This window comes from Protopterus annectens, chromosome 5.part1 (genome assembly GCF_019279795.1).
Source record: "Protopterus annectens isolate FY-2018-M chromosome 5.part1, PAN1.0, whole genome shotgun sequence".
Classification (NCBI taxonomy): Eukaryota; Metazoa; Chordata; order Ceratodontiformes; family Protopteridae; genus Protopterus; species Protopterus annectens.
This window is the reverse complement of record NC_056736.1, coordinates 110,637,389-110,661,017: the sequence shown is the minus strand read 5'-3', so window position 1 is coordinate 110,661,017 and position 23,629 is coordinate 110,637,389.

Here is a 23,629-nt window from a genome sequence, read left to right as displayed (position 1 = left end):
CATGTACCATCGGTGCATATCATTAATGAAATACAAGTCTGTAAGATGCACAGTGGGATGTATGTGTACTGTTGGTGTGTATCATTAATGAGACACAAGTCTGTAGAATGCACAGTGATGTATGTTTACTGTTGGTGTGTATCATTAATGAGACACAAGTCTGTAGGATGCACAGTGATGTATGTGCACCATCAGTGTGTATCATTAATGAGACACAAGTCTGTAGGATGCACAGTGATGCACGTGTACCATTGGTGCATATCATTAATGAGACACAAGTCTGTAAAATGCACAGTGATGTATGTGTACTGTCAGTGGGTATCATTAATGAGACACAAGTCTGTAGGATGCACAGTGATATATGTGCACCATTGGTGCATATCATTAATGAGATACAAGTCTGTAGTATGCACAGTGATGTATGTGCACCATCAGTGCTTATCATTAATGAGACACAAGCCTGTAGGATGCACAGTGATGTATGTGTACCATTGGTGCATATCATTAATGAGACACAAATCTGTATGATGCACAGTGATATATGTGCACCATCGGTGCATATCATTAATGAGACACAAGTCTTTAGGATGCACAGTGATGCACATGTACCACTGGTGCATATCATCAATGAGACACAAGTCTGTAAGATGCACAGTGATGTACGTGTACCATCAGTACATATCATTAATGAGACACAAGTCTGTAGGATGCACAGTGATGTATGTGTACTGTTGGTGTGTATCACTAATGAGACACAAGTCTGTAGGATGCACAGTGATGCACATATACCATTGGTTCATATCATCAATGAGACACAAGTCTGTAAGATGCACAGTGATGTATGTGTACTGTCAGTGTATATCATTAATGAGACACAAATCTGTAGGATGCACAGTGATGTACATGTACCATCAGTGCGTATCATTAATGAGACACAAGTCTGTAAGATGCACAGTGATGTATTTGTATTGTCAGTGTATATCATTAATGAGACACAAGTCTGTAAGATGCACAGTGATGTACATGTACCATCAGTGCCTATCATCAATGAGACACAAGCCTGTAAGATATGCAGTGATGTATGTGTACCATTGGTGCATATCATTAATGAGACACAAATCTGTAGGATGCACAGTGATGTATGTGCACCATCAGTGCATATCATTAATGAGACACAAGTCTTTAGGATGCACAGTGATGCACATGTACCACTGGTGCATATCATCAATGAGACACAAGTCTGTAAGATGCACAGTGATGTACATGTACCATCAGTACATATCATTAATGAGACACAAGTCTGTAAGATGCACAGTGATGTATGTGTACTGTCAGTGTGTATCATTAATGAGACACAAATCTGTAGGATGCACAGTGATGTACATGTACCATCAGTGCGTATCATTAATGAGACACAAGTCTGTAAGATGCACAGGGATTTATTTGTATTGTCAGTGTATATCATTAATGAGACACAAGTCTGTAAGATGCCCAGTGATGTACGTGTACCATCAGTGCCTATCATCAATGAGACACAAGCCTGAAAGATACGCAGTGATGTATGTGTACCATCATTGTGTATCATCAATGAGACACAAGCCTGTAAGATGCACAGTGATGTATGTGTACCATCAGTGTGTATCATCAATGAGACACAAGCCTGTAAGATGCACAGTGATGTACGTGTACCATCAGTGCCTATCATCAATGAGACACAAGCCTGTAAGATGCACAGTGATGTACGTGTACCATCAGTGTGTATCATTAATGAGACCAAATCTGTAAGTAAATAGTGTTTAGCAGCTTGAGTCTTCATACATTTTCTAGAGTTGTACTGTGAATGTTTGCTTAGAGCAAATAGCACAAATCATAAAAATATTAATTGACTTATTTATTTCATTTATTTACATTTTAGTTACATAGATGGAGCACTGATTGCGGAATGACTTATTACAGATTCAGTCCAAGTTGCAATCTCATTGGAACAACAAAAAGCAACAAACAGCAAATAACAGTAGAAGCATAATGAAAAATAAATATAACTAATAATACACAGTGATGAATGCAAAAGAACAGCAAAGAAATTGGAATACAGAAAAAGATTGATAGGTACACATTCCACAGGGTTTCACAGGATGGTGGCACTTGTTGTTGTGTCTTTCGGCTTTTCCCGGTTAGGGGGCGCCACAGCGGAACTCCGGTCCACTAATGATTGGCAGTAGATTTTTACGTGCCGTGTTGCCAGCTCTGACGCACAACCTTCAACGAAGGTACGCCCATTCACGCATGTCTCCACACAGAAGACGCTCTAGCTGAGAATCAAACAGGACAACGTCTTACTGTTAGGCGACAATGCTACTGCAGCACCACAACAAGTGTAGGAACAACAGTGCATCTGAACTGAAAAGTATGTAAATAGTAATGCATAGACTTAACTGAAAGAATACAGAGTAGGAGGTAATCAGAAAGAAAGTGCTGTTAACCTATAGGGGAATGTTTATCAATATGGCAATGTATTATACTATATAATAATTTAAATTATAACTATAAAAAATATATTTAAAATATTATACAAATATAGAAGTATAATTATAAAATATAATTATTTATCACCAGTATAATACAGTTAATATTATTCATGTTGTTTTAGCCTGCAATTGTGTTTTGAAAAAAATTATTTTAATTATTTTAATACTGATGGTCTGGCAGTTTAGAGCAGAGGAATAAATATATGAGCTACTAATAAGTTTTGTAGTCCCAGATTTGATTTCCTGTGTCCCCATTTGAGTACAGAATGTATTAACAAATTACCTAATCAGAGAGTTATCTCAGGATGTACCTAGAAAGGACACTTGTACCTGGTAGCCTTACCAAGGAAATGAATAAATAAATAAATAAATAAATAAATAAATAATTCTAAAATATTCAGATTGTCTCATTTCTAACCACACATGTCTTTTTCATTGAGGTAATATCTGCTGGCATTTCTCCAGATCTCTGATAAATATAATGAAAAATAAAGGCCTTCTCAGTTTTCCCATATCAAATGACAAACCGCTCACTGGATATCATTATAGAAAGCAAACAGCAACAAAAAAAGAAGTAACACTCCCTAACCACCCAATCTTTGTACATATCCTTTGTAAAATTAAGGCACTTCTTATACTAAATTCCTAATAAAAAAAAACACATTCTCTGCACCTGTGTGAGCATGTTATCTGTCCACCAAGCTGATGTCCATGGTGCATACATTTTTTCATGTGTGTGTGTGTGTGTGTGTGTGTGTGTGTGTGTGTGTGTGTGTGTGTGTGTGTGTGTGTGTGTGTGTGTGTGTGTGTGTGTGTGTGCAATTTACTTGACTCGAAAACAAAACAAGAAAAACTGATTTTCATTTGGCCAGAGATTTAAACATATTTTTCTGGCACTTCAGAGTTGTGTACTGGTAATTGCTGGCTGACTTCAGAGTTGTGCACTGCTATTTTTGCTTCACTGTATAGTTTTTCAGATCTCTGCTGAAGGTGTTGGTTTTCCCATACCCACCCTCCCTATTCCTGTGTTGTTGTTTAAATTTGGAGGCTTTTGCAGTTGCCCGCCCCCACTGTAGATTTGATCTGGGACACTCCCCCCAGTCCCATCTCTTTATCTCATTCTACCTAATAGACTCCTTCTGCATTGTTTTTAGTCATTTTTAATTTAATTGCATTTTTTAAACTGTTTGGTCTAACATTGCTACATACTCAAGTGTGCTAGCTTTCACTGCATTTGAATTGTTTTGACTGCTGTTTTAGCTACTTTTCTGTATATATATATAAAAAAAAAATACCTTTCCTGTAACTAGTATAGTCCAGATTCAGATTTGCTGTATCCAGGACTGTATGTAAGCTTCTGAGCCCCCCCAAGCTTTCTGTGTTGGAGGGAAGCCTTCTAGCTTATCAGTGGGAGTGGTAAGCACTAGGTAACCTATCTACCACATAAGGAGTGGTTCTGGCCCAGAAATTGTAGTTATTGGCCGTTTGGGCAGTTTTTCCATCTCTCTCAACTTTCTGATTTAAAAGCCCACATTTGCACTTGTTTCCCCCCTTTCCTGTAATTAGTTTAGTCCAGATACAAATTCTTACTTTTAGCACTTGAATTTGCTTATTCGTGATCAGCACTTGTTCAGAACTTGTAAGCACTAAATAACCTATTAATTACTACAGCACTCAACCTTCCTCATTACCTAGAGGAAAACAGTTTTGGTACTTACTTTCCTCACTTGCTTAGAGAAAAACAGCTCTTGTACTCACCTTCCTCACTTATCTAGAGGAAAATATTTTTTTTTATTCAGGCATGTCCAAGGGTCAGCTCCCAGTGTTCTCTCCTGTCTATCTGATGAATCTGGGCTTCTTGGGGCAATGTAGAAATTGCCTCATGTACACAGACAACCCTCTCCTCCTACCACCCAACACTACAATCTGTGAGAGATGCACTTATCTAGCCAAACTGGAGGTAAAGCTCTCTCCAATCAAGACTGAACTTGACAGTCAAGAGGAGAAGGTAAACACTTGCACCACACCACACTCATCACATAGTCTCACTAAATCTACACCACCAAAATCCACACATAAAAACACAAAAACATTCGCGGAGACTCTCAATAACAATCTGCTCAAGCAACAGAGACCTCCAAAGCAGAAATGCAAGCAACCTCCACCCCCCAACACAACCCAAATGACACATAGCCTGCAGACTCAGTGTGCCACTCAACCAAGGCCAATAAGGCAAAACAACGTAACCAACACACTAGTCATAGGTGACTCTATAGTCAGGCACACTGATGTCCCACTCACCAGGCTAAACAAGGAGAAGGTTACTGTCAGCTGCTTGTCGGGTGCCAAGATCCGCCACATAACCCACGCACTCAGGTCACTCCACAACAAGTACAAATATGACTCTGTCATTGTCCATGTTGGTGTGAACGACCTGAGACGTACCTCCCTGGACTACATGAAAAGAGACATGGAAGAGCTCTCCAATCTTGTAGCCCAGGCAGGTATGACCCTAGCCCTGAGTAGCATTCTGCCATCACCCAGAATGATGCCGCAGTACAAGGACAAAATGATTGACTTCAACAATTGGCTATGCTTCTGGTGCCATTCTAAAGGGATCCAGTATCTGTCTGCCTGGGATAACATGGTTGACAGACAACGATGCTTTGCCAGAAACGGCCTGCACCTGTCACCCCTGGGATTCCAGATACTGGCTAAGGTTCTTGCCGCTCCTATAGTGCCTTTTTTAGGCAAGGTTCAAATGACAAATTCACCACCGTTCAGGAACAGGCAAGCAAAACTGAGGATGATGCTACTCAATGCTAGAAGTCTAAATCTCAAAATGCACTCACTCGAGGCACTCCTTAAAATGGAGAACATTGATATCTGTGCAGTGACTGAGACCTGGTTCAAGGCTCCAGAGAGCACCCCTGCACTACCAGGCTATAACTCATATCACACCTTTCGGCCATGTAACCTGGACCGGAACACCAAAGGCGGAGGTGTGTCCATATTCATTAAGCATATCCACACCTCCAGGCTAGTTGCTCAGCATAATGCAGCCGAGGTTATACAAGTGCAACTAACTCTGGGCAAAACTGCAATCCAAATTATAGCTTGCTACAGATCACCCACCATGCCCCAGGATTCCAACTCCTCTTTTCTTGATGTACTGGAAAATATTAGGTTTCAACCAAACACCCTAATAATGGGCGATTTCAACTACCCCACCATTAACTGGGAAAACTATTCATGTACCAACTCCTTCGCTCAACGCTTTCTGGAATTCATAAACTCCAATGCCCTGGATCAACTTATCCACACCCTCACCAGGGGCAACAATATCCTAGATCTAGTCATTACCAATATGAGTGACCGGTGTTCCACACCTGAAGTCAATGCCTCATTGGTCCAATCCGACCATAAGCTAATTACCCTAGATATCCACATCCTGCCTCCACCCCCCATTAAGGAAACCATGGTAAAAAATTTCTCCAAAGCCAACTTCATGCTTCTTAAGACAGAAGTGATGAACTTCATGACACCCATGCAGATGGACAATACAGTTACGACTACTGAATCCTACACAATTGCACTTTATAAGCACTTACATGAGTGCATGGATCGTGCTATCCCAAACAGAACCAAGACGCTATCCTCCAAAAAATGGAAGCCAATCTGGTGGTCCCCTGCCATAAACAAACTGTACAACAGAAGGAAGAAACTCTTGATAAAGAGAGTAAAATCCCACGAGTGGAGGAGCTCACTGGTCAGCCTCAGTAAGAAGCTGTGATCCCTGATAAAATCCTCCAAAGCTAGTTATGAAAACAAAATCGCCACTGATTCTAAAGACAACTACAAAGCATTCTATAGCTATGTCAAGAATCTGAATGGCAACACTCAGGTCTGCTCTGAGTTACAGCACAATGGCACTAAATATACAGACCCAACTGGTATTGCCAACATCCTGGCAGATAGGTTCAGTGCTACCTTTACCCCCCCCTCGCACTCCCTAAAGAACCCATCTTTATACCGGAAGAATGCAAAGTTCCTGTAATCACAGCTGCACAGGTAAAAACCACACTCTCCAAAGCCAAGAACATAGCATCCATGGGACCAGACAACATCCCAGGCTGCGTTCTACATGAACTACAGAATGAACTGGCACCCCACCTAAGTACCATGTTCAATCATAGCCTCACCTCAGGCTTTGTGCCTGCTGAATGGTGCACAGCAATGGTTATCCCACTCCACAAGGGGGGAGCCACCATGGACCCCGGGAACTACCTCCCCATTAGCCTGACGACCCTGGTCTGCAAGGCCATGGAACGTATCATCATGGAACTTATAAACAAAGACATTGGTAATCTCCAAACTCTGGATCCCACCCAGTTCGGGTTTGTAAAAGGCAGATCATGTCTCCTAAACCTGACTGACTTCTTTGAAGCAGTCATCAAAGCTGTAGACAAGGGTAAGGTGGTTTACACAGCCTATCTAGATCTTGCCAAGGCTTTTGACACCACCCCCCACTCTGGAATTATAGATAAACTCACTAAACTAGGTATAAATCCCTATGTCACAAGATGGGTTGCCAATTGGCTCACTGACAGAACCCACACTGTGAAATTAGCAGACTCCAAATCCGACTTCAGAGCAGTGACAAGTGGAGTACCACACGGTTCACTCCTGGGTCCTCTCCTGTTTGGTATCTACTTCTCTGAAGTAAAGGCTAACACAAAAGGTCTTTGGCTAATGAAGTTCACAGATGACTGCAAACTAGGAGCCATAATCGAAACTCCTAATGATGTGGACATCCTACAAAAGGGCCTCACTGAGACAGATGCCTGGTGTCAAAGCCATGGCCTCAAGCTCAATGCTAAAAAGTGCATTGTCATCCCCTTTGGTAAAAACTTTGTACCCATGAACTACAACATAGGCGGTAGTATACTTAACACCGAAAGTGTGATAAGAGACCTTGGGACACAGGTGGACAGTAGTCTCTCCTTTGATAATCACATCACCACAGTAGTCAGTAAATCCTTCTACGTGGCACACCTCATCACAAAAGGTTTCTCATCCTGAAAAAAAGAGGTCATTGTTCCCCTCTACTCATCACTCATTAGACCCATTATAGAGTACAATGCCCCTTTTGGTATGTACCTCACAAGACATCTACAACAACTGGAAAGGCTGCAGAAATACCTCACAAAGAGGATTACTGGCCTCAAACAGATGCCCTATGCAGACCGTCTCAAAAAACTCCAGCTTTACTCCGTCGCATATCACCTACTCAGAGGTGATCTCTGCCTAACATACAAAGCTATGTCAAACCCAGGGCTGTTGGACATGCTCGACTTAAAGAAATCCCAATCCCTGTGAGCTACATGCTCTAGGGACCTCAACCTTGTCACCACAATAAACAGAACATGCCGGAGGGATAGATTCCTGTACCAGAGAGTTCCCATACTCTGGAATAAACTACCTATCTATAACAAACAAAGCTCCTCATTAGCACTCTTCAAGAAAAATCTTGATGATTGGATGGGAAATAGGAAATTCACCCTGGGGATCACCTCTGTGGCTCAGCTCAACAGTGGCACAGGAAAATAATTTTCTTGGGTGGCAAAAGCCAGGGTACCATTTTGGCTGGGCTTGTATAGGCCCCAGGGCCGATAGCCTAGTACCTACCTATGAACCTATAAATGTCTCTGTTACTTTACATTTTGCATTTACATGTTTTACATGAACAATACAGAAGCAAAATGAAAAGGTCCTAAGGGGCTTATTCTAATAGTAGACATAAACACTTTACTGTGATCTGTATTATGTTTTAGGTGTACCATGCCTGAAATCTCGAAAACAAGGTATTTTAAATTAAGTGAAAATTACTGAAACATAATGTAATGATTTAAGACAGAGTGAGAGAGAGAGAGAGAGATCTTTCTGTCACAGAACTAGGAATTTTCCTTTTTTTGTTTGATAGGAACAAGAATGCAGTTTAGTTGAAACCAGGGTAAAAATTAAATGATTCAAACTTGGAAATCGTTCAGGTATATAGATAATTCACTTTCTGTGCTATGATACATTTACACTGAATATTATTTACACCGAAGGGAAGCTTTTAAATGTATGTCCTAACATGCAAGATGTAAATCATTAGTAATATAATTTTCCATAGCACCTGAGTCCCCTTTCCTCTCTGATTGACCTGTAAACTCCTTTCTATGTGAAATGTTGATGTCATTGAAAGCATTACCTATTCTAGCCAATTATGGTTTACAGCTAATGCTATGATTACTGCTATAGAAGTCAGGTAGTCATTCCATTCAAATCATCTAAATTGTTGCAAAGAGTTATGGGCAGAATTAAATTAACTGCATCATTTGTGGAGCTACAGCTCTTTTATTTGTTTCACAAGGCTGTCAAAAACCACTTGTATGCACTGGTGACAACTTTTTTTCCAAATCCATCTCAGACAGAGAAGTTAAAGGAAATGATACTATCATATGATGCAGTAAATCAAAGTAAGAGACAGCAACGTAGTACTGGAAAAAGAGATGCATAGAAGAGAAACAAACTACTAGAATGCAAAAAGTATAAAGTTGTTGTTTTGATTATCACTTTATTAAATAAACATCTGACTTGGAATTAAACATCTATTTATTTGTTTTTAAATGGATAAACTCTATGTAAACATGCCACTTTGAAGGGTAACTCAGCAGTTTAGGCCTGTGTGTCATGTTTTAGAGTTGTACAGCATGCAAGTGTTGACTGATGAAGTTTCACAAAAGCATAGAAAGTGGAGAAAAGGAATAGACATTGTGCTCTGAATAGTGTTAGATTATTGCTCTTCACCAATACAAATGTATCTTTGGCACATGCCACAATAAGGTCCTCAACTATAGCTGACCCCACTACATTTTGTGACAGCCTCTTCCATGTGTTCACAGACCTCTCAGAGAAAAATAATTCTTCACATCTATCCTGCTAACCATCACGAGTTTTCAAAATCTATGCTGTTTTACACATGAAGTTCTTTCTCCAAATGATGCTTACCTTCAGCTGTTCATTGATTGCCTACAGACTTTTTAAATTATTTTATCTTTTCTCCTTCTCCTTTATTTCCCCAAGAGTATACATCTTTCATTTCATTTGTCCTTTCCAAAGGAGACTTTTTATGCATAATTTTTAAAATCCATATAATTCTCTTTAAAAAGGTCTTACCGTTACTGTTGTCCCCACAGGTGCCATGTATCTAGGACTGTACTTAGTACTTAAAATGTTTGCGTGTGTGTGTGTGTGTGTGTGTGTGTGTGTGTGTGTGTGTGTGTGTGTGTGTGTGTGTGTGTGTGTGTGTAGTCATACACATTCATGTGTATATCTGTATCTGTCTTCATGTCCATGTATGTTGGGTGGGGGCTTTCACAATGTTTGTGTAGAAAAATAACAACATTCTACTTTATGCTGATGATCTCTGTCTCCCAGCATCCCACAATTCCTCCCTTCTGTTCTTACAACCCTTTAAAGATGTTTTTTACATGTAAATTATCTGAAGTATTTTACTACTTAAAGTTTCTATATTTTCTGTTGCCTCGTCTCCTCTTTCAGTTGCTTCCTTTGATTTTTCCTTTCAAAATACATTATTTTCTACTTCACTGGATAAAGCATCAGCTTTGTTACATTAAAACAATGCCTGCTAGTCTTCCAGTTCCCATTTCAACCTCTCCACTTCTTCTGTTGTATTGTTCTCTAGCACATTAGTATCACCTCCAGAGTGAGACATATAATTCCAGTGACATTTCCACACTGTATGAATGATGCATGATCTCTTAGAAAAAATCCTCACTCACAACTAAACAATGACACAGTCTGTCTCCAAAGATTAAATATATATTTAGCATGTCGGTGAGGAGCAAGCACTCACATACCCCTAAATTATATTGGCTACTTTTATGGCTGCACGGCAGTGGGGAATGGAAAAGAGTTTTGCACATTTTTACAGTGACCTGCAGGGCCCACAGATCAACAATATAACCTACGGTCTAAGGGTAAATTAACCATTTGTGCTCAGATGGTTAGGGCCCAATCAAATGGTCATCAATCAGATGTAGGGAATCCTTGACCAAACGTCTGTACATATTCACTTATACAAGGATTAAAGATATCTTTCCCTACTCTGTTTTGGACAGCTTTATTACCTCTCCTTTCCTTATTGTAGGCACCATTTATCAGCACTGTGTGTAATTTACTAAACATCCATTTCCTATTTTATCCAGGGAATAGTATTGCCTTCACTTTGAATGTGGTCTCACTTGCATTAATAACCCATTTCACTGTAATTGCTTTGTAAAAGTCTAAATAAGCCACACCTAAGGCCATACTCTGTTTTACCACTTTACTGAGTGATACAGATTTTTTTATTATTATTATTTTTTCTGTTAAAGTGGTTGAATGCACTTTCTGACATGAAACATTAAGCTATCTCTCCTTGTTTTGTAAATCATGAGCAAAACTACTCATTCAGCATTTGTCACCGTCTACCTTATATTTTCTACATTATAAGTCTAAATGTGCTTCTTCTGTTTTCCTGTGTTCCTTATTATATCAGTATACTGGGTTCTCCACCCCTTCCTACAGTGTTTGCCATAGACCTTCTCGCTGAACCTTTGCTCATCTGATTGTATTTGTCGCTTTATAATGCTACACCTGATTGGGTTTCCTATCACATTCTGCTTGAGTTTTTACTGTTTTATATATGTTCTTCTTTCCATCATTCTCACTTCTTCTGTTTTGTTTTGCTGATAAACGTCATGCGTGATGGGTAGCATATATGATAACAGTTTGAATTCTACATGTTGTTTCTCCACATCTCTTTCAGTTTTTGAGAAAGAACTACACAACTGCCTGATCTTAATGAAAAAAATATAACTGAACTCAGGTACCCATGGTTACTCATGAATATAACCTTTATAACAGTTATAGCTTAACTGCACCACAAGGTTCCACAATGTGCACTTAGTCATCACATAACTACACTGTACCACAAGGTTCCTTAATGTGCACTTAGTCATCACACAACTATGCTGCACCACAAGGTTCCATAATGTGCACTTAGTCATCACATAACTATACTGCACCACAAGGTTCCATAATGTACACTTAGTCATCACATAACTATACTGCACCACAAGGTTCCATAATGTGCACTTAGTCATCACATAACTACACTGCACCACAAGGTTCCATAATGTGCACTCAGTCATCACATAACTACACTGCACCACAAGGTTCCACAATGTACACTTAGTCATTACATAACTACACTGCACCACAAGGTTCCACAATGTACACTTAGTCAACACATAACTACACTGCACTACAAGGTTCCATAATGTGCACTTAGTCATCACATAACTACACTGCACCACAAGGTTCCATAATGTGCACTACATCATCACATAACTGTACTGCACCACAAGGTTCCACAATGTGCACTTAGTCATCACATAACTACACTGCACCACAAGGTTCCACAAAGTGCACTTAGCCATCACATAACTACACTGCACCACACGGTTCCACAATGTGCACTTAGTCATCACATAACTACACTGCACCACACAGTTCCACAATGTGCACTTAGTCATCACATAACTACACTGCACCACTAGGTTCCACAATGTGCAGTTAGTCATCACATAACTGCACTGCACCACAAGGTTCCACAATGTGCACTTAGTCATCACATAACTACACTGCACCACAAGGTTCCACAATGTACACTTAGTCATCACATAACTACACTGCACTACAAGGTTCCATAATGTGCACTTAGTCATCACATAACTACACTGCACCACAAGGTTCCATAATGTGCACTATGTCATCACATAACTACACTGCACCCAAGGTTCCACAATGTGCACTTAGTCATAACATAACTACACTACACCACAATGTGCACTTAGTCATCACATAACTGCACTGCACCACAGTTCCACAATGTGCACTTAGTCATCACATAACTACACTGCACCACAAGGTTCCACAAAGTGCACTTAGCCATCACATAACTACACTGCACCACACGGTTCCATAATGTGCACTTAGTCATCACATAACTACACTGCACCACACGGTTTCACAATGTGCACTTAGTCATCACATAACTACACTGCACCACAAGGTTTCACAATGTGCACTTAGTCACCACATAACTACACTGCACCACAAGATTCTGCAATGTGCACTTAGTCATCACATAACTACACTGCACCACAAGGTTCCACAATGTACACTTAGTCATCACATAACTACACTGCACTACAAGGTTCCATAATGTGCACTTAGTCATCACATAACTACACTGCACCACAAGGTTCCATAATGTGCGCTATGTCATCACATAACTACATTGCACCATTAGGTTCCATAATGTGCACTTAGTTATCACATAACTACATGCACCACAAGGTTCCATAATGTGCACTTAGTCATCACATAATTACACTGCACCACAAGGTTCCACAATGTTCACTTAGTCATCACATAACTACACTGCACCACAAAGTTCCATAATGTTCACTTAGTCATTATATAACTAAACTAGCTTTATTAGAAGGCTTCAGCTGCATTTTTTTCTTTTAATTGCATTTGCACCTGGCATTATATTGTATTGCAAATAATTTCATTGTGGCTTCATCTGAATGGCAAGCACATTATATCAAAACCTATAGACATGCACAGATGCATTCATCTGTGGTAGCATTGTCGCCTCACAGTAAGACGCTGTCCAGTTCGATTCTCAGTTAGAGCGTCTTCTGCGTGAAGACATGCACGAATGGGCATACCTTCGTTGAAGGTTGTGCATCAGGGCTGGTAGCTCGGCACATAAAAAATCAACTACCAATCATTAGCGGACCGGAGTTCTGCTGTGGTGACCTCTAACCGGGAAAAGTCGAAAAACACAACAAATATATATATATATATATATATATATATATATATATATATATATATATATATATATTACATATAGATATATGTGTGTGTGTGTATAAACAAATTAAATAAGACATATAAAGTTATGAATTCCACAAAAATAAAAGACTGGGAGGCAATATTTTCTGACTCCCAATATTCCATGATTTAAAAAAAGTTGGGGATTGACTAGAGTTAAAATATCCTGCAAGGTCAGTTTGCCTTGTAATAACCTATTTATGTGTGATGCAATTGGATAGTGCATTTGTCTGTTAACTGAAAGGTTGGTGGAGCAAGCCCTCCTAGAATTGAAGCTTCTTGTTTGAGTCTGGCAGTTAGTGCAGAGGCTGCAAGTTGTGTGTGGGTAATGAGCAGCTTTACATAGTCACTTAACCAACCCATATTGTGGGGTGCTTAAGACACTGGTTTAGGCTCCTGAATGATCTCATTGACTGCAGGACTAGTAGTTGCCTTCCTATGAACCTATGAACCTATACGACTGAGAGGTAATAGATTTTTTGTACTGCATGGCATAGTGGTCATATCACGCGGATGATTTTCCACTTCTTATATAAATCTTTTATAAGCCTCATTAACTTATGTTCCAGAATGATCTGTCTCTATCTATCACTATCTATCTAAAATTATTTAGTTCAGGCAAACCCATGTCTCCCAAATATAACATCATAGCAACTTCTACACTTAAAGCTCATATTTCACAGCCAGCATTCTTACTGAATTCAGCAAATATTTAATGAGATAAATATTTGTGTATATATTGCACTGATAAGTCATATAAAATGCATTAGTACAAAGTAAGAAAGACCTCGTAAAGTATGACTGTGGGTCTTAAGAAGTCAACACACAAAAAGTCTATATGTTTAAGGAAATATTGGGAAATATTTAATACATAGCTCTTCTACAGAAAAAAATATTTTTCAAGGCTCCCCTCAGGCTGCCAAGCACAAATGAATTAAATCTGTCTCTGTATTACTTGCTCAATGCCTATCCCCAGCCTCTGTCTGGTCTCCTGACATCCATCCATTTCCACACATTAAAACATGTCTGCTTATATCAAATTATTCTATTTACTGTTTCTGGTTTCACTCTGCCATGCTTCTTTTGTGGTCTAAAGGTTTTGACAGGGACAGTGCACATCCCTTTTTTTCCTACCTCTCTTACCCCAATGTCAAGTGACAAGCTTCTTGTAGGTTTTACCATCAAACCAGTTAGTCATTTGCTTTGTCATAATGCCAAGATCCACTGGATATTTACAGCAGATGCAAGGACATCCCTCCAACATGCAGACAGCTGTGTACCTGGAAAATCACTAAGCCTTTTTGGAATGAAGCAAGATAGACAGTGAAAGGCTTTAAGTAAACTTATTAGGGCTAACAATGGCAGATTACTGAATTAATAATTTCATAATTTCAGTCAGTAATAATATACCAGTATACACCAGAACCACTACACGTTTAGCAATTCTTTAGTTTTCTATTCAAATATCATGTTATATATCCAATGTGTTATCAGCTCTGACTTTATATCAAGCTATTTCGTAATTAAATAAATATGCTGAGAGAATATTTGTGCCTAAATGTAGCTTTTTGATGCAAAAGATGAAGTCACACATTTAAATTATATTCTATTAGACTAATAAAGTAAAAATACATTTTATTCACTCTCCTTGATGAGTGATTTACTTCAGTTTCTGTATTCATATCATTTGCTATATTTTCTCCCCGATTAATCTAAAATCTAATGAAGATAACCCCACACCTCCGTTTAGATATGAGAGTAAAATATATGTGCTGCCTCCAGAGTGTAATAATGACCTTATGGAGCATTAAAAAGAAAATGATTTAGTCTGTCTGAAACATATACGCATTATATATATATATATATATATATATATATATATATATATATATATATATATATATATATATATATATATATATATATATATATATATATATGGGTTTACTTCATATGATCTAAGTTTCATTTGACTGAAATTCATTTGAATGAGACCAAAACACTGAAAGTTCAAAAGACTGAAAAATCATTTCATTTGACTGAACTCATAACACTGACACATTAAAGTAAAAGGTATATGCCCTTTTCCCCACTGTAATGTGATCCTGGAGTTAGTATATATAGTTAAGGGGATGTGGGGGGCACAGCCCCCCACATGGGGGGTGTGAGGGGCTTCACCTCCCACATACTTTATACATTGTAAACCATACATATGGATATTTATAACTGCAATGAATAACTCTTTGCAGAAAACAACATTTACCTAAACTATGTGGGGGGACTTTGCCCCCTACACCCCCTAACTATATATACTAACTCCAGGATCACACTACAGTGGGGAAAAGGGCATATACCTTTTACTTTAATGTGTCAGTGTTATGAGTTTCAGTTAAATGAGTTTTCAGTCTTTCAAACTTTCAGTGTCTTGGTCTTAGTCAAATGTATTTCAGTCAAATGAAATTTAGGTCATATGTAGACCCATATACATATAAATATATATATATATATATATATATATATATATATATATATATATATATATACACACACACACACACACACACACACACACACACACACGCACACACACACATATATATATATTGCCTCCTTCTACAAGCTCATATGGAGTTACCTGTGTCATGAACATATTAAGTATGCTTAAATATTCTATTTTAGCCTTATTTCTCTTACTAATATTGGAAAAGAGCATCTGTATTCTAATTTGCTATAGTTTCTGCTTGCACATCATTGCACTGAACGACTTTATGTATCTAAGTACACAGGACATTACAATTGCTAGATGTTGCTATTTCTATGAGCAATGTTAGTTTTGTCCTTTATTCCTTCACTTACAGTATCTGGTTTTCTTGCTTCTACTTTCTTTACTGTTGGTGTTGGGTCACCCCATGTGATCAGAAGTTTTCCATTTTCAGTAATTATTTGTGGTTCATGTTTCCCGTGCTTCTCAGCTACCTATATGTTATTAATGTTTGCAAAATCCCTGCTTTAACGGTCCTGTCACATTATTGTGTCTTTCAGTGTATGAACCCTCATCCAGGTGTATAACACAACCAGCAATGAGATGTACAACTGTTTCTGGTTCTGTACTATAGAACCTACATTCACAATTAGATAAACACTGGCTAATTTTTTCATAAAAAAACAGCAGTTGAGACTAAATATTTCATATGTGTAATGTGATATCATAGATTCACTGGTAAGATAATAGACTGACAGGGCAAATGTTTAGAATTTCCATAAAATCATTTGTAACATTTTTTATAGATACATTGTTAGTTAGTCTGATGATTTGCATTCATGACGCTTTAGCTATGCACTAGATATTTTTTGTATTTTTTTTGTAACAGTATTACATTGCACACGTGTTTTGCTGCCAAATCTTTCCTTGTTTGTCTTTAACTCCCACCCTACAACTGCAACATTATATCATCAGTGTCATACTTCTTGTAACAATTGTACTTAACAGTGGTGCTAACTTGACAGCTGAATGACCTTAAATACACCAGAACAGCACATTAATGGATACCAGTGCAGACAATGTTTGCATGCTCTGTACTATAACTTCCTATCTGATGCCCCTGAATGCATTAAATCTCCTGCTGGCAGCTGGGCTATTGTACAGCTGTCATGATGCCAACTAGAGTACCTCCCAGCAATGACATGCAGCCGGTATCATTTGATTTAAGCTCTTGGAATGCCTCCTCCCTCTTGAGCATTTGTCAGCTGCAAAATATGTAGGTCTATGTTATGATCTGATTGATCTCCCCAACTCCCACATCTATGTCCCTCTGAGTTTACAGTGAGTCCCCAGCTGTACTTTGGGTTATCTCTTCTTATGCGCAGCAGTTTCCATACTTCAAGCCTCCATAAGAGGGGAAAATGAGAGTCCAATGGGGTTATATTCCCATCCGCAGATCCCGTCATTTTTCCAGATGTACTTTGTTCATGTAGCACTCAGATTTTATTTATCTACTTACTGTTCTACATGCAGCCAAGCCTTGCAGCCATATCTATACATTTAGATCCTGCTTACCATAGTGAACTGCATATTTTGTTTATTCTTCTAAAGAGAGTTTGTGACTTATACTGACTTATTCATGATTGTGTGCTTCTTTTAATATGAGGCACAGGGAAATAGCAAGACAGTATAAAATTTATGCTTACTGCAGCAAAGGTGCTGGCAGCTGGTTTGTAGCCATTTTGCCTAAAACACACCAAGTGCTGTGCTTCCAGCAGCTTTCACTTTACAGATCTTGACCTTTACCATTAACTGTTATCTGCACACACATTATGCAACATAGCAGTAGGGGTTTTGGGAAAGACCAGTATGCAGTGCAAAACATAGAGTCCAGCATGCTTGCATACATGCTCTCAGTACCACACTGGGAGTTAAAGCAGCCATATATTGGCCACTTGCTATGTATCTGCATCTGATTGGCTAAAAGTAAGACATAGCATGCACCTGTGTATCTGTTTCTTTTGTGACCTTGACATCAGTCAAAAGTTACTTGTGGTACTATAGAACAATGAATTCCTACCTTTAGCGGCAGTAATTTTATGAGTAAATTGTTTGCTTTAACCCTCTATTCTGCATGGAGTTTGTTGTATTTGCAGCTATAATATCAGCGTTATGACTTTCCAAAATGGTGGTGCTTTCCTAATGCTGACAACATAACAGAGGAAACAAAGCTGAATATGTCAGTGACAGCCATGATACATTACCTCACAAAGCATCTATTGTTTTATTTGCAAAAATTAAATAATCAAAACAAAAAATGAGTTCATATAGTAAACTGAATTACTGACTTTCACTAGTAATGTTAATTTATATAGTTTACCTGCTCATTAATTGAGAATAAAATGCTCAAAGATTGGACCTTTACATTAAATTATATACTCAACTCTTTTAGAAACACTGCTCACAGAGCTCCATAGTAGATGAAATCTACTCAGTAATTATATTGAAAATAAAATTAAGAGTTTTCAAAAAATATTCATTTTATACCTAATGTAGATTGGAATTAAAGAAGCTGTATAAGAAGAATAAGCTAGGAGATGTAGATTTATTGAAACTAAACCCCAACTTTGCCTTTTGCTGCCATGTGTAAATACCCTGGGTTGAATATGACTGCTCTGTCACATTTGTTTTTATGTGGTGCTAATAAGCAGATTAAAAACTGGCACTTTGACACACGTTCTTCAGGCCATGTGAGGCCATAAAACAAGCATGACCCCGGAGCTGTCAAGTTATGCTGGAATAATGGAAAGCCAGCAGTAGTGGTGATTAAGAGGAAAGGTAGCTCATCATCTGTCAGTCACAGGATCTTTGTCAGCTGTGAAGCAGCGCTGGCTGACACAGGGCTACGGGTTAATTACTCCTTTTTTATTGACAAATTAACACAGTGGATGCACATGAATAACTGAGCAACTTCCCTTGGGTAAAGGGGGATAGCCTTACAGAAAACTTACCAGCAGCAGTATGCTCACGTAGGGCATTAGTGGGTTAAATAAGTTAATGGCTGCATATCATGTACTTAATTAAGATAAATTTGCATATAATTTTCTCTTTTTAGACTATTAAAATACTGGCAGGAACACTGCATATTCTTTTACAGAAAAAAAGCTCAAGGCATTCTTTGTACAATAGTAAACGGAGACAGAAGTGTGTTTTTCTTCAGATAATTTTCCATTGTGCTATATAAAACTTTGCAGGTGAGGTGCAGTTTAGTGCACTGGTTTAAGAGCATGTACTGTAAGAATTTGAACTGCAAGACCTAATCTCTCCAGCTATCCTGGATTTGATTCCCACAGTCTCTATTTGCCTTCTGTGTGATTCTTAACAAATCATTTCATTAGACATTGTTAGTGGGTCACTTTGAAAAGGAGCAGTGAATGTGGGCTGAAGCAGTTAATATATAGATAATTATGATTATTATTATTATTATTATTATTATTAGATGCATATAACTTGGGTTGTGGTCACTAAGATGTAAGCAGAAAACTGCTAGTTATTTTTAAAATGGAAACAGATTTTTTAGGGTGAACTTCTTAAATACAAGTCACACCTATAATTTAGCCTGGAAATCATCACTTAATATCACTTGAAAAATGCACATGGTTCCAGCAGTTTACATATGCAAACATGCATACATATACATGTGCGCAGACACACACACACACACACACACACACACACACACACACACACACACACACACACACACACACACAAAACATTTAATACATGTTAGCATAGTTAGTGCCCTTATCTTACACAGCACATCTTCAGCAATAATCATGCACTAAAAACTGAAGAAACTAAAAGTGAAATAGAGCAATACATAGAAAGCTGAATGGCTCTAATATAGAAACAGCTGAGTGATTAAACAAAAGTGCAAACCTCCACAAAAACACCTAACATTAAGAACTGATTTGTGAATAACATGTTATTGTTGTCTTTCAGCTTTTCCCGGATAAGGGTCGCCACAGCAGAACTCCGGTCCGCTAATGATTGGCAGTAGATTTTCATGAACACCGAGGTGCCAGCTCGACGTTCAACCTTCAATGAAGGCACGCCCATTTACGCATGTCTTTCGAATGCCCACCCAACCTTGGGGAGGAAATGCAGACTCCACACAGAAGGCACACCCCGCACTCCAGCCGAGAACGAACGGGAGAACCTCTTGCTGTGAGGCAACAATGCTACCGCTGCACCACCGCGGAAGTTCATATTTATCATAAATAAAACCTTCAGTTCATCCTAAAAACATGTTTATCATGTAAGCAATGCTATTATTATTTGGAGAATGCTACATAGTAGAGGTGTAATGATTATATAATAGCCCTGATTAAGAAAAAAATGTCTGTATTCATCCATCACTAAGTGTTGAAAGTTTAGTGATCAGGTGCTGCTAGGAGTTGTATGAGTATATGCAGCTGAGGGGCTGCATGTGTGATTGTATGTGTGAGTGTGTGATTGCCTGGGAAGTCATATTTGGGTGTAAGTGAGGGGGGGGTCTGTTAGGTGTGTGTGTGTGTGTGTGTGTGTGTGTGTGTGTGTGTGTGTGTGTGTGTGTGTGTGTGTGTGTGTGTGTTAGCCTGGGAACTGAAGGCAGATGACAGAGTGATGTCATCCGAAGCTGACCCAGAAGCCTACCTCTCAACTGTACAGATTTTCGCAGAATGTACAGATATTTGCCTCGTATTTTTGGTAAGTTTTTTCATAAAATTGAGGTTTTCTGGCAAATTAGTAGCAAATCATTTAAGACTGAAGTTAGAAAATAATGGTAGAAGCTTGAGTTTCAGATTTCATACCCTTCAGAATATTCATGCTAATGCAAAAGCTGTTATTCTAGCAACTTTCTAAGTTTGTAAGAGCAATATTTAAAAATCGCCCCTATTTTTGGACCTTTGTCCCTATTTTATTTATGGCTTTGTCCAGATTTCTTGCTCTAAGAGGTTGAGAGGTATGCCCAGAAGTAATGTTTGATAGTAATTTAAGAACTCTCTCTGAGACAGACTTTACATTTTGTATCTTGTCTTGGATCTAAAAACATCCACTCATCATCAGCACTACATTTGCCTTACTCTGTTAGTAAGATTTAGGCATAGTATATTTTAGATATAGATAGGAATATAGTAAAGATTAGTTTAGATGTTTTCTGTATTTATTTGAGACTGTCCTGCAATGTTGTTTTAAAATATTTCCTGTGATTTTGAACTCTGTAGTTACTGTGTTGTTTGAGTATTGTCTTGTTTTTTTTATTATTCATTATTAAATATATTTAAGCCTTTTAATTGTGGCTGGTTTATTTAGAGGTATTTAAGCTCTTAGTGTACTTGTATATATATATATTTGGTGACACCGTATATGCCACTCTAATAGCCTTGCTGTTGGTCACACTTACCATTTGGATAACATTACACAGTAAGATTGGGCACCCTTTAGTAAATGTAGTTGATAAGACTGCTGGTGGCAGTGATAACTACCTTATAGTCTGGGTAGAAGGGGGCATAGCTAGTAAACCTGTGCCAGCCCTCTTCAGGAGTGTCTGTGGGTTTGTATACAAGTCAAATTTCAAAGTGTGTGTGTCAGCTACTTGGACAGGGACATGGAGCACTGGTTGGACAGAGAGGCTGCTAGAGGTTTTGGCTTGGCCACTTAGCTGATATCTCAACCCTACAGCTGTGCCAGTGGGGACTGTTATTGGGGATCTGGAGAAAGAGGGAGAAACCAGCCCCAGACTGACTGTGATCTCCATGTGCTCTTAAGGGAAATTGTACTTTACAATGTGTGTACTTGTCATCCTCCCAATGTGTATGTCCCTCACTGGTGCTAGTGGTGAGGATTTAGGCTCCTTGATTACTGGGCAAGTGCAGGGGCATCACAGGGGGGACCACTAGATACCAAGGATAAATTCAGAGATGTTGTAAAGGGGATAACACTAGCCACCATAGATAATGCTAAAGATGTAGGAAGGGGTGGGACACTAGCCACTAGGGATAATCTTTATCAATGTGCCTTAATGGCACTTACACATAACATGGGTCAAGGGGAACCCCTAGACACCAGGGAGAATTCTTGCACCTCATGCCTTAAGGCACTTAAACATAATAGGGATTGCAGAGGAAAGCACTAGTCACCGGGGGAACTCTGAAGATTTGGCTCAGGGGAACAGTGGATACAAGGGGTACTCTACATAGTGTGCCTTAAATGCACTTAACTAAAAGAAAAAAAACACAATGTAGGGAACCACTATACATTAGGGATACTTACAAGTGGCATACCTTAAAGACAGTAAGGGATTCCAACGCTTTACACTCTCACCAAGGATATTAGACCTCCAGGCTACCACTGGACACCATACATATATTGTAAATAAAATAAGACCCTTAAAAGGGTAATCAACCACAGGAAGCCTCATCATTAATTAAACTACTACACTAAGTGATAAGTTATTGCAGCAGTGTTGCTTTCACAGTTAATGAGGATCTTGGGCATCATTGCATGCCTGGAACAGGGTACATTAATCATACCTCTCCACCTCATAGAGGAAGACATCAAGACAAAGCAAAATTAATGTGAGACAAAATCAGAGATGTATTTTAATTATTACTTCTACAAATTATAAAGTCACTAGTATAACAGCTTTTGCCCTATTATGGCTTTACTGAAAGACATGAAGTATGAAACATTAATGTCTGGCATTAATGACTGACTGACTGTAATCATCTGTGATTTACCAGAGATGGAAACAGAAGACATCAGAGATGTTCTGACAACACAGGGAGAGGTATGAGTTATGTGTTGTGTGTGTGTGTGTGTGTGTGTGTGTGTGTGTGTGTGTGTGTGTGTGTGTGTGTGTGTGTGTGTGTGCGTGTGTGTCTGTGTGCGTGTGTGTGTGTGTGTGTGTGTGTGTGTGTGTGTGTGTGTGTGTGTGTGTGTGTGTGTGTGTGTGTCTGTGTGTGTGTGTGTATTTAAATGTGTGTATTTCATGTGGGAGAATGAATGAGAAGAGCCTGAGTTAATGGAATGCATTGGCCTCCACTGCTAATAAGCACAGGAAAGGGCTGATCTGCACTATAGTTAGCAGAGATTCAGAGGCACGTAATAAGCTGATAATGAGGTATTTGTGCACTGTGACTAGCTTGTCTCTCAGTACACTAGTATTACACAGTCAAAACAGGGCCTTTTTACTGCAGCCCTTAACATGAGCAAAGGTTTTTTTTTTAATTCCTGAGCATATGTTACAAGACATGGTGCTATTATGTAAGTATACAACATTTGTAGGCTCTGAATATTTAAGCTCAATAAAACAAACTGCGGAGCACTAGGCATTTAGAAAAATGCTTATTGACTTCAGTTGTTCTTCTTGACCATCAGTACAGAACTAAATGGAGTTACTCTGACTTGAAAAGGAAAAGTATTAATAGATGCTATTGATGGTCACCTTAAAGAGAAAATGCTTGTTTTCAGTAATATAATTTTTCTACCAGTTTTAAGCAATTGGTGTTATCTGAAGCATACTTAATCACACTTAAACTCAGGACTTACATTT